A 16,252-nucleotide genomic window follows, 5' to 3' on the forward strand; every position below is an offset into this window, starting at 1 on the left:
ATAGGACATTACCTATTCTAAAATTGCATAAATATAAGAAACATTTGATCTTCCACTCTGATATTGAACACTGGCAATATTTTATACTTTTTGAGAAGGGTCTTGGTCTGTTATTCAGTCTGGAATGCAATGGTGTGGTTATAGCTTACTGCAGCCTTGAATTCCTGGGCTCAAGCGATCTTCCCACCTCAGCCTCCAGAGTAGCTGGGACTGTAGCCATGTGCCACCATGCCTGGCTAATTAAAAAAAATTTGTAGAGAGACAAGGCGTCATTATGTTGCCCAGGCACTATTTTAGAATAGATTATTTAAAAGATAGTTTTAGAAGCCTGTCAAGGGAAATAGTGACTGCTAGGATCAAACATGGATTCACTAAGTCACATCAGACAGTAGTTGCCTAGAATTGACTTGGTTACTTGACTGATAAATAAAGGAAATGCAGTAGTTGGAATTTATGTATACGTCAGCTAGGTTTTTTCATGCCGTCTTTGTGGAAAGTACGAACATATGTGTCCTAGATTTCTTGAGGACAGGAACTATCTATTAGATACTTATTAAATACTTGATGAATGAATGGATGCTAGCATAATAATGTGAATTCACAAGTTGAATACCCAGGAAATAAAGAGGTGCTTGTTGAGGATCTTGGGTTTGAGGAACTTGGTGTTAGACTCATCCATACATTTATTGAAATGACACAGGATGGTAGCAAGACTGGTGGCATAGAGGATAATGGCAGCTGTGAACTAGTTGTCAGCATATCCTTACTGAGTATGGGGGATGTCCAGGTGGTCATTAGCTGATAGTGAAGAGGTAGAGGTTGAAGACTGCTGCTGAATAGCATGAGAATTAGACTAAGATTTCACGTAAGGGTTTGGGAATAGTGGTCTGGAACTGGCACTGGCAGGAAGGAAGGTACCAGCCTCATTTCCCAATATTGGGTGTGGAGTGGAAGAGACTGAGTAGCTTTCACTTAAAAGGACTATATGAGAAGAGGTGTCCTGATTGGAAAGTCAGGTTTCAGTTAAGGCAGAGAGGTAGCAAGAACATTTCCCAAGGAAGTTGAAGACTTTTAGAGGAGTTTCTTGATAAAAGAATGAAGTTCCATGAGAGTGTATTTTTCCACCCTATTGGCTTCATGTTATCATCATTTAAACTTTAAAATGTCTCTTCATCTTAATAAAAAACTCCAGATTTATACTTTATTGCTCTAAGTTGCTCTCTGCTTTACACACTTAAGAGTTTTCTGCATTTGCTGTGTATCTCCATTTCTTCACCTGTGACTTCTCAACCTATTTCTGTCTTGTTTCTATCGCCATTATTTCAGTGAAACTGAAAATAGCTAGTGAAAATATGTATGAAAATAGCCAATGTCTATTTTGCTATCCTGTTCTTATTTAACCTCTTAGCAGCTGTGCTAGTTTCTATTGGCTATATAACAAATTACCCCCTAACTTAAGAAACATTTATTGTTTCACAGATTTTGTAGATCAGGAATGTGGGTGCGGTTGGCACCTATGATTCAGGGTCACTCACAAGGCTGCAGTCATCTCAAAGCGCTACTTGGGGAGGCTGTTTCCAAGCTCACTCATGCGGCAATTGGCAGGCCTGAGGTCCTTGTTGGCTGCTTGCTGGAGAGATGAGTCCCTTGCCATTTGGGTTTCTGCATACGACTACTTAAAATATGATATCTCAGTGCTTCTGTCTTCAAAAGAGGACAGATATTAGCCAGAATCTTTTTGTAACCTTATCTTGGAAGTGATGTGGTATCACTTTTGTTGTATTCTGTTATCAGCCAGTCACTAGGTCCAGTGCACTCAAGGCAGGATTTCACAATTGCATGAATACTGGGAGGCAGAGATCACTCATAGCCATTTCAGGACTGTCTACCACAGCAGCATTTGACAGAGCGGATACCTCTCCTTCCTTTGTAAAGCTCTCTCTTCTCTTGAGGTCTTCAGAGCACTTTTCTGTTTTTCTTGCTGGTTCTCTGGGCTCTTTCTCTGTCACTTTTTTTTTTTTTTTTTTGAGGCAGAGTCTTGCTCTATCGCCCAGGCTGGGGTGCAGTGGCACAATCTTGGCTCACTGCAACCTCCGCCTCCTGGGTTCAAGTGATTCTCCTGCCTTAGCCTCTTGAGTAGCTGGGATTACAGGTGTGCACCACCACACCCAGCTAATTTTTGTATTTTTAGTAGAGATGGGGTTTCACCATGTTGGCCAGGCTGGTCTGGAACTCCTGGCCTCAGGTGATCTGTCTGCCTTGGCCTCCCAAAGTGTTGGGATTACAGGCGTGAGCCACCGTGCCTGGCCTCTCAGTCACCTTTTGAGTCTTTCAGTGCTCATTTATTAAATGTTTGAATTTCTTTGGGCTTTCTCATCACTTTCTATTTCATTTTTCATCTGTGTGCTGAGTATTCATTTTTATGTCTTCAGTTTTTACCTCTCTCCTGAGTCTGAGGACCACTCTATCGAATTGCTACTGAATGTTTCCATTTGGATGCCCCTTAAACCGAACACATCCAGAACGGAATGTATGATTCCTACACTTCCTCTGGTGTTTCTTAATTTGTTAAATGACACCACTGGGTGCTTAAGCCGGAAATGTGTGTGGTGTTCTTGATTTCTCCCTCTCCTCCACCTTCCATTTTACTATTGCTTTTTATTTTTCTAGAGCCATGGCTGTTCAGTGATGGTGTGAATGTTTCTATGAGGTAGTGCATCCTCTGCCAGGTTGCAAGCATTGAACCTGGTGCTAGGTGATTTTTTTTTTTTTTTTTTTGAGATGGAGTTTCGCTCTGTCGCCAGGCTGGAGTGCAATGGTGCAACCTCCGCCTCCCGGGTTCAAACGATTCCCCTGCCTCAGCCTCCCGAGTAGATGGGATTATAGGCATGCACCACCACGCCCAGCTAATTTTGTATTTTTAGTAGAGACGGGATTTCTCCATGTTGGTCAGGCTGGTCTCAAACTCCTGACCTCAGGTGATCCGCCTGTCTTGGCCTCCCAGAGTGCTGGGATTACAGGCGTGAGCCACTGTGCCCAGCCCGCTAGGTGATTTTTAAGATTCCTTCCAATCTTGAGATACTGCATGTGTAGCTATTGAAGATTTCTGAGTAGGAGATGCATGATCAGGGCTGTGCTTCAGAAAGGTGGCAACTCTTGAACAGTCATTTTTAGTTGTTCACCAAAGAATGAAACTAAACACCTGTATTCTTTTTAACTTTATTATGGTGTGCTAAGTGATGAATAGATAATTTTTATGTGACAGCCCTTTTGTATATATTAGTTTCATTTTTTCTCATTGTTAATGCATTTATGTTTGGAAGCCCTTTTGCATGGAAATAAGATAATCAGGCCAGGCGCAGTGGCTCACGCCTGTAATCCTGGCACTTTGGCAGACTGAGGTGGGTGGATCACTTGAGGCCAGGAGTTCAAGACCAGCCTGAGCAACATGGCGAAACCCCATCTCTACTAAAAAATAAAAAAATTAGCTGGGTGTGGTGGTGCACGCCTGTAATCACAGCCACTCTGGAGGCTGAGGCACGAGAATTCCTTGAACCCTGGAGGCGGAGGTTGCAGTGAACTGGGATTACACCACTGCACTCCAGTCTGGATGACAGAGCGAGACCCTGTCTCAGAAAAAATAAAAATAAAAAATAACCCAATGGGATGAAAATTTGTGTGAACTTAAATTAAGTGTCTCTGCCATCCTGGCCAACATGGTGAAACCCCGTCTCTACTAAAAATACAAAAATTAGCTGGGTGTGGTGGTGTGTGCCTGTAGTCCTAGCTATTTGGGAAGCTGAGGTGAGAGAATCGCTTGAACCTGGGACGCACAGGTTGCAGTGAGCCAAAATCACGCCATTGCACCCAGCCTGGTGACAGAGCAAGATTCTGTCTCAAAACAAAAAAAATTAAGTGTCTGAAATTGTAAAAACTTCTCAAGAAATAAAATTCAGACCTTAAACATAATTTTACTGTAGGAATATAACTTACCTTTTGAAGGAATTCTTTCTTGAAGCCATTATTTGTGTATTTATTTATTTTTAATTAACTTTTTTGTTTGTTTGTTTTTTTGAGATGGAGTTTTGCCCAGACTGGAGTGCAGTGATGCGATCTCGTCTCACGGCACCTCCCAGGTTCAAGCGATTCTCCTGCCTCAGCCTCCCAAGTAGCTGAGATTACAGGTTTGGGCAACCACGCCTGGCTAATTTTTGTTTTTAGTAGAGATGGAGTTTCACCATGTTGGCTAGGCTGGTCTCAAAACTCCTGACCTCAGGTGATCTGCTCACCTCGGCCTCCCAAAGTGCTGGGATTACAGGCGTGAGCCACACTGCTGGTGCTTGCCACCTTGCCTGGCTAATTTTAAAACTTATTTTTGTGGATATTGAGTTTTGGTTTTTTGTCCAGGCTGGTATCAAATTCATAGCTTCAAATGATCCTCCTGTCTTGGCCTCCCAAAATGCTGGGATTACAGGCATGAGCCACTGTGTCCGGCCTTGAAGCCCGTCTTGAATGTAACACATATGTAGAAAAGTATGTAAAACAAAAGTAAAGCTTTACAATTTATGAATCAGACACTTGTATAACCATGATGTAGGTCAAGCACTAGGACCTTACTGACATTCCACAAGCTTTCCTTGAAGCTTCCCAATCACAACCCAGTCCTTCTCTCATAAAGGTAATCTCTGTCCTGATTGTAGGAGAATCACCTTCTTTTTGTGTGTGTGTAGACCTTTTTAGTTTTGGCTTAGTTTTGATTGTTTTGCATCTTTATATGCATGGAATCATATTGTATGTATTCATGTCTGGCTTTGACTCAACATTTTGTTTGTAAGATTTAGATTTGTATGTAGCTGTTCGTTCATTTTCATTGCTAAATAGCATTCCATTGTATAAATATACTACAGTTTATTGTATTATTGATGGATATTTAGGTTGTTTCTAGTTTTGGGCTATTATGGATTATGCCACTATGACTATTCTTGTAAAGTCTTTTTTTTTTCCTGAGACGGAGTCTCGCTCTGTTGCCCAGGCTGGAGTGCAGTGGCGCAATCTCTGCTTACTGCAACCGCCGTCTCCTGGGTTCAAGTGATTCTCCTGCCCCAGCCTCCCGAGTAGCTGGGATTACAGGTGCCCACCATCACACCCAGCTGTTTTTTTGTATTTTAAGTAGAGATGGGTTTTTGCCATGTTGACCAGGCTGGTCTCGAACTCCTGGCTTCAAATGATCCACCTGCCTCAGCCTCTCAAAGTGCTGGGATTACAGGTGTGAGCCACCATGCCCGGCTTTTTTTTTTTTTTTTTGAGACAGTTTCACTCTGTCGCCCAGACTGGAGTGAAGTGTTGTGATCATGGCTCACTGCAGCCTTGACCTTCTGGGCTCAAGTGATCCTCCCACCTCGGCCTCCCAAGTAACTGGGACTACAGGTGCATACCACCATGCTTGGCTAATTTTTTTTTTTTTTTTTGGTACTTTTTTGTAGAGATGGAGTTTTACTGTGCTGCTCAGGCTGGTCTTGAACTCCTGAGCTCAAGTAATCTGCCCGCCTTGGTCTCCCAAAGTGCTGGGACTACAGGTGTGAGCCACTGCACCTTGCCTTGTGCAAGTCTTTTAGTGCATATGTGTATGTAATTCTTTTGTGTATTTGGCCAGGAGTGAAAGTCCTGGGTCATAGGATATGCATATGTAGAATTTTAGATAATTGCCAAACAGTATTCCTCCTTTGTGGTTCTACAAATTACATGCCCCAAAGAGTGTTTGAGAGTTCATTTTGTTCCATATCTTTGCCAATACTTAGTATTGTCACTATTATTAACTTTAGCTGTTCTGGTGGATTTATAGTAGTATCTCTTGGTTTTAATCTGCATTTCACTTATTACTAATGAGGTTGAATAATTTTATGTTGGTTACTTAGGAAACCTTTTGTGAAATGCTTATTCACATGTCTTGCCCAATTTTATCTTTTTTTTCTTATTATAGGAGTTCCTTATATATTTTGGATATGACCCCTTCTTTGGTTATTTGTGTTGCAAATATTTCCACCTTATTCTGTGGCTTGCCATTTAAGACTTCTTAAGGAGGCCAGGCACCGTGGCTCATGCCTGTAATCCCAACACTTTGGGATGCTGAGGAGAGTGGATTGCTTGAGTCCAGGAGTTCGAGACCAGCCTGGGCAACATAGTGAAACCCTATCTCTATGAAAAATGCAAAAAAAAAAAAAAAAAAAAAAAAGACAAAAAAGAGAAAAGAAATGTGTTAGGACCCTAATTGGACTTTAATTGGATTTGTAGATTAATTTGGGTAGAATTACTTTTTTGTAATGAGGAATCTTTGACTAATTGAATATGATATCCCTGTTATTTATGTTGTATTTCATATATCTCAGTAATGTTTTATAGTTTTCTGTGCAGTATTACACATCTTTTGTTAAATTTAGTCCTAGTATCTGATGGTATTATAAATAGAATTCTAAGATCAGTGTTATTTTCCATTACTTGTTGGTATATTGAAATAAAACTGAATTTTGAGTGCTGACTCTGTATTTTGCTAATCAAGCCTTATAATAATTTTATCTGTAGATTCTTTTGGCTTTCCAACTTACATAACATATCATTTGTGAATAATTACTGTTTTCTGTTTTTCTTCGCAATTCTTACACCTTTTTCTTTTCTTCACTGGCTGGGATTTCTGGCATGTTGTTGAATAGAGATAGGAGACGTCATTGTCTTTTCCCATCTCAAAGGGAAATCTTTCAACTTTTCATTGTTAGGCATGATGTTGTCAAGCACACTTACACAAGACAAGGCAAGGCTAAGACCTTGCCTGTCTGATTTGACTGGCAAAGACACAGAGAGCCTCTTTAGACTCAGACAGTTTATCTGTTACATAGTCGGCAGAAAGAAGAATAAGCCAAAGGTTCCTGCTCCCTGTGATCTTTGTCCCACATACCAAAAAGGATAACACCACAACAAAAGGGGCTGATGCCTGCAGTGTGAGCTGGGGGATACTCTGTTGATGAGGAGCCTATTCTAGGCTGCTGCTAAGTGGTTTTGTATTCTACAGCGCTGTTCTAAGTTAGGCAGGGCTGAAGGTTCTATGCCTTGTCAGAACCCAGGATGCCATGAGAAACTGTCTCATGGCAGCTTCTAAGGAAGATAGGGAAGAGGTGATCTGGGAGAGCTCCATATAGGCCTTCCACCATCTCCTGTTATGGGAGGATCACAGGGCATTCCTCCAAGACTCAGATAAGCTGCAGGTCACCAGAACACCATGGTGGAACTGTTTCCCTACAGATGTTTGTTATAGTTGCTTTTGCACATGTCCTTTATTAGATTAAGAAAGTTTCCTCCTATACCTAGATTTTTATTCATTAGTAAATGTTAAAATCTGTCCAGTGTGTTTCGTATCTATTGGATGCTTCCCCCCCTTTCAACCCATTATTATGGCCAGTTACATGGATTTAAAAATTCATTTCTGCTGGTTAATAAATTTCTTTCTTTTTTTCTTTCTCTTTTTTTTCTTTTTTTTTTTTTGAGACGGAGCCTTGCCCTCTCGCCCAGGCTGGAGTGCAGTGACGTGATCTCGGCTCACTACAACCTCCGCCTCCTGGGTTCAGACGATTCTCCTGCCTCAGCCTCCCAAGTAGCTGGGATTACAGGTGCCCGCCACCACACCCAGCTGATTTTTGTATTTTTAGTAGAGATGGGGTTTCACCATGTTGGCCAGGCTGGTCTCGAACTCCTGACCTTGTGATCCACCCGCCTTGGCCCCCCAAAGTGCTGGGATTACAGGTGTGAGCCACCATGCTCAGCTGGTTAACACATTTCTAAGCATTTTTTTCCTTTGAAAGATTTTACTTACTTGAAAAAAAATTGCTGTTGATGACTTTCTTTTCTCTGGCTGCCTGCCTTTTTCTGTGTGTGTGTGTGTGTGTGTGTGTATAAATTTTTTTTTTCTCATTGTTCATATAGAATTCAGGTATAGAATTCAGGTTGCTGAACTTTTCAAGGAAGAAAGACCATATTTAACTTCTGATTCATCATTAAGAAGTTATTAATGGTCCGAGAGACTCATAGGGGTTTCTTCTGAAGTAAGAAGAAGCCATGTTTTACATCTTCAGATGCCACGTAGGTGACTTTTCTACCTTCATGGTAGTATTCACTTTACTTTCATTGAAGACAAGTAATTTTGAGTACTTCAAATTAGTTCCCATCCCTTTTCTAAACTTTAAACATTTTTAAAGAAATCTTTATTTATTTTCACCTGGGGTCTCACTCTGTCACCCAGGCTGGAGTGCGGCAGTGCTATCATGGCTTACTACAGCCTCGACCTCCCAGGCTGAAGCGATCCTCTTGCATCAGCCTTCGAGTGGCTGGGACTGCAGGAGTGCACCACCACACCCAGCTAATTTTTTGTAGAGATGGGGTTTTGCCATGTTGCCCAGGCTGGTCTCAAATTCCTGAGCTTAAGTGATCTACCCACCTTGGCCTCCCAGTGTTGGGATTACAGGCATGAGACACCATACCTGGCCCCTTTTCTAAACTTTTATATGAAATTTAGGCTGAACCTTTGCTTGACGTTATTCTCCCTTGCATTTAGATATAAAGTTATTAAACAGAAAAAGTTACTGAAGGTAGATAATTATTGGCTATTTCATGTGATTTTTCTGGTGGTTACTGTAGTCAATTTTATAGTATTGCCAAGTTTCTGAATCCATTCTGAATAATGTGATTGTTTATTCTTATGCTTTGGGCCTGATAATTTTTGTAGAGCAGCAGTTCTTATCTGGTTTCCTGTTATTTTTAAAATAAATTAATTGAAAATGGGCATAAATTATTTGTTAAGTTTGAACTTGACAAATGCAGGTAAAGTATAATGATATTATATTTCTTCTGTACAGCAAGTATATACATGTATATTTTAAATCATCAATCAGGATTTCCTTCCAAAGTTCAGAATTAGGTTTTGATTCTTAACAGTTTATATTAAAATTCTTATTATTATTACTTTTTTTTGAGATTCTTAACAGTTTATATTAAAATTCTTATTACTTTTTTTTTTTTTTGTGAGACAGAGTCTCGCTCTGTCACCCAGGCTGGAGTGCAGTGGCATGATCTTGGCTCACTGCAACCTCTGCTTCCCAGGTTCAAGCAATTCTCTGCCTCAGCCTTCCAAGTAGCTGGGAATACAGGCGCCTGCCACCACACCTGGCTCATTTTTGTATTTTTAGTAGAGACGGGGTTTCACCATCTTGGCCAGGCTGGTCTTGAACTCCTGACCTCGTGATTCACCCACCTTGGCCTCCCAAAGTGCTGGGATTACAGGCATGAACCACTGTACCTGGCCAGTATTATTACTATTTTTTGAGACAGATTTTTCTCGCTCAGGCTGGAGCTCATTGCAGCCTCGAATTCTTAGGCTTAATCAATCCTGCTTCAACCTTCCAAGTAGCTGGGACTGTAGGCATGCGCCAGCATGCCTGGCAAATTTTTTTTTGTTTTTGAGACAGTGTTACTCTGTCACCTAGGCGCAATTTCAGCTCACTGTAGTCTTGACCTTCCACTCCTAAGTGATCTACCCACCTTGCCTCCTGCATAGCTGGGACTACAGGGGCATGCCACCATGCCCAGCTCATTTTTGTAATTTTTTTTGTTTTGTTTTTAAGAGATGGGGTTTTGCCGTGTTGCCCAAGTTGGTCTCAAAACCCTGGGCTCAAGTGATCCCCTCACCTTGGCCTCCCAAAGTGTTGGTATTGCAGGCATGTATCACTGTATCTGGCCTTTTCTTTTTTTATTAGAGACAGGGTCTTGCAGTCCAGGCTGGTCTTGAACTCTTTGGCCTCAAGTGATCTTCTATCTTGGCCTCCTAGGATACAATTCTTGTAAATAGTATAGCAAAAATGTCTGCTTTATAAATTTTTCATTTTTATAGTTGTTCAAGAGTACATATGTATTTCCTTTTTTCTTTTTCTCGTTCCTCATTCAAAAAATATGGAAAATCTAATATACAATATATATGTGTATATAGTATATATAATATAGTATATATATGGTGTATAGTATATATATAGTATATATATAGTATAGTGTGTATATATATTACTCTGCATTGTGTTCCATCTTGGCAGTACAGTGTTTGAGGCACTGTCTCCGCCCTCAGGATGCTGGTGACCAGGGAGGGAGACAGTAAACAGGCAATTACAGTAGAGTGTGATAAGTGTTATTGATACGTGCAAGAACTAGAAGGTTTAAGGAGTGGCCAAAGAGGCTTGAAATTGGGTTTGGATCATGAAGGGCTTTGTAAACCCTGTTAAAATCTGACTTTTACCTTGGAGCAATGGCAAGACTTTGGAGACTTTTGAGTAAAGGAAATAACAGGAGTATATTTGTATTTTACAACAAATGGTTAAGAGGAGGCTACGTGAGGAAGCCAACTAGGAGGCTGTGGACCTGTTCCCACTAAAGCCTAAAAACTAAAGTAGTGGCAGTGGGGATAGAGACGCGTACAGAGTTAAAAGCTTTAACAGGACTGGGTAATTCATTCTCTCTGTCTCTTTCTCTCTCTCTCACTGGGTAATTCTCTTTCTCTCTCTCTCTCTCTCTCTCTCTCTCTGTGTGTGTGTGTGTGTGTGTGTGTGTGTGTGTGTACACACTTTGTGGGGAAAGGACAGTTAGTTGATGGGGAGGAAGAAGACTAAAGTGACTCTCAGACTTTCAGATGGAACCCCTAGGCTAGGAACAGTGCTATTGGGTACAGTAGCCACTAGCCACGTATGGCCATTAAGGTATGTCTAAACTAATTTAAATAAAATAAGATTTAAAATTCAGTTATTCAGTTGCACTAGCCACACAAATATAGAATTACAGACTCTTAAATTCTGTAAATTTCATTCAGAGTACTATGAAGTTATAAATTCAAGAGTATGCGCAGAGATTCAAGCAGAAAATAATATCTGGCTACATGTGTTTAACAGCAGTATGGGACTGGTGGCCTCTGTATTGGACAGTGCAGATATAGAACATTTCTGTTACAGAAGGTTCAGTGGGACAGCAGTGGTCTGCAGTTTTTGGTTTCTACTTTCTTTTCCCCGCCAGAGGAGAGTCAGAATAACAGGTGGTTTTCTCTCGTCTCCTAAGAACTTTGGTTCCACAGTATTCTGTTGTGTGATATTGTTACCCAGGGATTCTGCTAGATACCGTTCACTACTGTCAACCACCATCACCCAGTCATCAGGTATAGGACGTTTCTGTAATCAGAGAAGGTTCTTTTGGATGGCACTGAGCTAGAGAGATGGTGATGTCATTCATCGAGCTATTGATGGTTGTGGTGGGACAACAGTAGCTGCCAGAAAGCACTGTTTATTAGAAATATGAGCCACATATGTAATTAAAAAATTTTTAGTAGCCACATTAAAGAGTAAAAAGAAACAATTGGATTTTATAACTTATTTAACACAGTATGTCCAAAATATGATTTACAACACATTAAAACATTTAAAAATTACTGATCTATTTACATAAATTTTTTTTTATTTTTTTGAGACAGGCTCTTGCTATGTTGCCCAGGCTGGTCTCGAACTCCTGGACTCAAGTGATCCATCCGCTTCAGCCTCCCAAAGTGCTGGGATTACAGGTGTGAGCCACCATGCCCGGCCACATTATTTTTTAATACTAGATCTTTGAAATCAATTGTATACTTTCATAGTATATCTTAATTGAAATGCTAATTTTTTTGTTCTTTCATTATTTTCAAATGCTAAGTTTTATCAGAAATATTTCATCTGTATTTATATCTGTAAATCATAAAATTTACAGTTGAAAAAGTAGATTTATATGCCCAGGTTATTCCAAACATGCTTAAAACTTTTCCAGTAATGGAATTAAGTATCGGTTTTTAAAGTTTCAATTCCCATGAAATAAGAATAAAAATTCAGTTCCTCGGTCTCACTAGCCACCTTTCAAGTGCTCAGCACTCAGCGCTGCATGTGGCTAGTGGCTACCATATTGGACAACACAGCTCTGGAATAACTGCTCACTGGATGGTTGGAAATTCAGGTCTGGAGTTTAGGAAAGAGGTAGCAAGACAGAAGTTAGAAGGGAGGAGCTGTGAGGAACATGGGGATTTAAAAAAAAAAGTTTGTGACTTTGAGCAAACTAATTTTAACCTTGGTGCTCCATTTAAAACAAAATCGATAAAAGCATCTTGGTGAGAGTATAATAGTAGATGAATATGCAGTATCTTGTGGTGGTAAAGATTTTTTTTTTTTTTGAGACAGAGTCTCTGTTGCCCAGGCTGGAGTGCAGCGGCACTATCTCGGCTCACTGCAAGCTCCACATCCTGGGTTCACGCCATTCTCCTGCCTCAGCCTCCCGAGTAGCTGAGACTACAGGTGTCCGCCACCACGCCCGGCTAATTTTTTGTATTTTTAGTAGAGACGGGGTTTCACCGTGTTAGCCAGGATGGTCTTGATCTCCTGACCTTGTGATCCGCCCGCCTCGGCCTCCCAAAGTGCTGGGATTACAGGCGTGAGCCACCGCGCCCGGCCAAGATTTTGACTTTAGAGTTTGATAGAGCTGTGTGATCTTGGGCAACTTACTGGGCCTAATACAATCTTTCTCCTTGAAAGGGGTTTGCTATTGGGATTAAATGAAATATTGTGACAAGTGTTCACTGCATATAATACCGTATTTCTTTACTTTTAAGTTGCCATTTCTTTTTGGTGGGGTGTACCATCAACTTAATAATTCATTCTTTTTAGAAAAAAAGAAACATAATTTAGTTATACATGTTAATTATAAGCTGCATCCCAATTCAGAAACTTTAAAATATGAAAAACTGTTTATCTTAAAATATTAATATTGATGAGTGTTCATTATAAACTAGATACTGTGTTAAATGCTTTATATGGTGATGTAAAAGGTTTGATTTTATAAATATGCAATGTAATATGATATTTCTGTTATAAAGTTTCATTTAAGTAGATTCTGCAATACAAATCTCTTCTGGAAACTTTAAAATGCATGATGGTATAACTCCTTTTTTCAGTTATTTCAGGAACCACTGAATTCTGCTTGAATCTCTTTGGATACTTTTAAATTTATGATTTCTCCAGGCTAAATCTGCAGAATTTGAGTCTGTAATTCTACCTTAGTGAGTACACATATAAAGAATTACTATTTAAAAAACTGCCTTGGTAGAGTTTATTCAGAGAAGCATGGTAACCGAGGGGAGGAAAATGGACTTTTCCAGGTCGAAGAGAAAGGAAATATTGGCTGGGTGCCATGGCTCATGCCTGTAATCCCAGCAATTTGGGAGGCCGAGGTGGGCAGATCACTTGAGGTCAGGAGTTCGAGACCAGCCTGGCCAACATGGTAAAAACTCATCTCTACTAAAAATACAAAAATTAGCTGGGCGTGGTGGCGGGTGCCTGTAATCCCAGCTATTTGGGAAGCTGAGGCAGGAGAATCGCTTGAACCCGGGAAGAGAGGTTGCAGTGAGCCGAGATCATGCCACTGCATTCCAGCCTGGGTGACAGAGGAAGACTCTGTCTCCAAAAAAAAAAAAAAAAGAGAAAGGAAATATGATTTTTTTTTTTTTTTTTTGACAGAGAGTTTCATTCTTGTTGCCCAGGCTGTAGTGCAATGGCATGATATCGTCTCACTGCAACCTCCACCTCCCAGGTTCAAGTGATTCTCCTGCCTCAGCCTCCTGAGTAGCTGGCATTACAGGTGTGTACCAGCACACCTGGCTAATTTTTTTTTATTGTTATTAGAAATGGGTTTTTACCATGTTGGCCAGGCTGGCCTTGAACTCCTGACCTCAGGTGATCCGTCCTTCTTGGCCTCCGAAAGTGCTGGGATTACCGAGCCCGGCTGGCTATATGATTTTTGATGCTCTGCAAATTCTTTTCTGAGGTCTTTTTCTTAAGTCTTATCTTCTGGCAGTGTGCCATTCCACCCGTTTCTTGGAGAAGACCAGAAACATGTTTATAATGCGTACCCATGCGTTATATACACAGTGTGTACTGGGAAACCTTACTGCCTTATTTGTGGTAGTTTCAGTAGACCCACTCAGGTCTGAAATAATATTAGGCGTTTTACATCCGTATTATTGGAAATAATGAAAAATTTTATATGTGCCAACTGCATTTGGTGATAGCAACTGCAAGTGCTGTGTTGAAAATGACTTTGAGACTAGGTACAAAAGGACGAAGTGTTCACCCTGGAATTACAGTGGCTCTCCTTTTGTTTCTGTTTAAGTCTTCTTAACATTTTTCCTTTTTTTGTTTTTTGAGACAGGGTCTCACTCCATCACCCAGGCTGGAGTGCAGTGTTGCCATCACTGCTCACTCTCACAGCAGCCTTGACCTTTTGGGCTCAAGCTATCCTCCTACCTCAGCTCCCAAGTAGCTGGGACTACAGGCATGCACCACCATGCCCGGCTAATTAAAAAAATTTTTTTGTAGAGACAGGGTCTCTCCGTATTGCCCAGATTGGTCTCAAACTCCTAGGCTCAAGCGATCTGTCTACCTTGGCCTCCCAAAGTGCCAGGATTACAGGTGTGAGCCACCTTGTTTGGTCAACATTTTCCTTTTTAAATAGTGTTTACCTGTTTGGAAAATTTTGACAACTATTAGGAAAAAACTAGGTTTCAGCTCATCTTTTGGCTGTGCTTATATTTGCAAAATTGAGAGTATACTGTAGATTAAAATATATTCTTGAAGGCTGGGCACAGTGGCTCATGCCTGTAATCCTAGCAGTTTGGAAGGTCAAGTTGGGCGGATCACCTGAGGTCAGCAGTTCGAGCCTGGCTGCTTAGCCTGGCTAACATGGTGAAACCCTGTCTCCCCTAAAAATGCAAAAATTAACTGGGTATGGTTGCAAATGCCTGTAGTCCCAGCTGCTTGGGAGGCTGAGGCATGAGAATTGCTTGAACCCAAGAGGCGGAGGTTGCAATGAGCGGAGATCACCCCACTGCACTCCAGCATGGGTGACAGAGTGAGACTCTGGAAAAAAAAAAAAGCATATCCTTTTTCATTATTGTGTTATAAACCTTTTTTAAATGGCAGACATTGGTTTGTAAATGGTTTTTGTAGGCTTCATGTTAAGTCATAAAGATTTCACTTAAACATTTCTCAATGAAATGAGTACTAATAAAGCTGGTGTATCTTTATAAACTTTTCTCTACATTTTGGATCATTTGAGTAGATTGGTTTTTCCTGTTCATAGAATTACTGGATCAAAAGATATGTTTTTCAGACCCTTACCGTAACCATTTTCAAACTTGCTGCTTCTCAGATACTTTTATTATTTTTGGGAAGAAACAAATACTTACTGGGTTCCTATAATTTTTCACTTAAACCCTTTTAAACTTATGATTCAGACATGCAAAAAGATACAGAGAATTATGTAATTAATATCTGTGTATCTGCCACCTAGCTTAAGAAATAAACAGTTACAGAGTTAAAATTCCTGTGCAGCTCTTCCTGATTATAAATGTCTGTATTTACCAACAGTGATGTGGATATTTAATCTTTTTTTTTTTTTTGAGACAGAGTCTTGCTCTGTCACCAGGCTGGAGTGTAGTGGCGTGATCTTGGCTCACTGCAACCTCCACCTCCTGGGTTCAAGCTATTCTTCTGCCTCAGCCTCCCAAGTAGCTGGGACTACAGGCCCAGCTAATTGTATTTTTAGTAGAGACAGGGTTTCACCATGTTGGCCAGGATGGTCTCGATCTCCTGACCTCGTTGTCTGCCTGCCTTGGCCTCCTAAAGTGTTGGGATTACAGGCGTGAGCCACTGCTGCCGGCTGATATTTAATCTTAACCATTAATTCAGGTCTGCATCCAAGATCTTTTGGACCAGAATTCAGAATTTTTTTCAGATTTTTAGACAGATGACATGCATATATTATATATAAGCTAACTTTTCAAGTATGTTTTGGGAATGGTCCCTAATTTCTTCATCAAACACTTTGGGATTACTGACCCAGTCCAGGTCTGGTTTTACTATCATATTAGTTACAAATGTTTGGATTTTTAGACATTTTTGTTATTCAGACTTGTGAATAGACGTTTGTGAACAGGTACATCTGTTTTACTTTGTTCAGCTTAATCACTGGTAGAATTTGTTGAACTTTGTGTTGAGCTGATCACGATGTAGTATGAGATTTTTAAAATGCAAGATAACGTAATTTTATGTCCAAACAATTTAATATTTTAGGATTTTATGAAATCAGGTTATCAATGAGCACT

At 40.5% G+C, this 16,252-nt stretch overlaps 1 protein-coding gene across 21 annotated transcripts in view; it reads left to right on the top strand.

Annotated features, from left to right (window-relative positions):
• ERC1 (ELKS/RAB6-interacting/CAST family member 1) overlaps positions 1-16,252 on the top strand; it is a 535,420-nt gene that overhangs the window by 6,551 nt on the left and 512,617 nt on the right. For 3 of the 21 annotated variants that reach the window (XM_063593269.1, XM_063593281.1, XM_063593268.1), the window contains exon 2: positions 11,546-11,632. The exons of the other annotated variants lie outside the window; for them this stretch is intronic. The gene's annotated coding sequence lies outside the window, so the exon portion shown is untranslated. The remainder of the gene's footprint in view (positions 1-11,545; positions 11,633-16,252) is intronic. 21 annotated transcript variants of the gene reach the window in all.

The sequence above is a fragment of the Pan paniscus genome, chromosome 10 (assembly GCF_029289425.2).
Source record: "Pan paniscus chromosome 10, NHGRI_mPanPan1-v2.0_pri, whole genome shotgun sequence".
In the NCBI taxonomy this organism is placed as follows: Eukaryota; Metazoa; Chordata; class Mammalia; order Primates; family Hominidae; genus Pan; species Pan paniscus.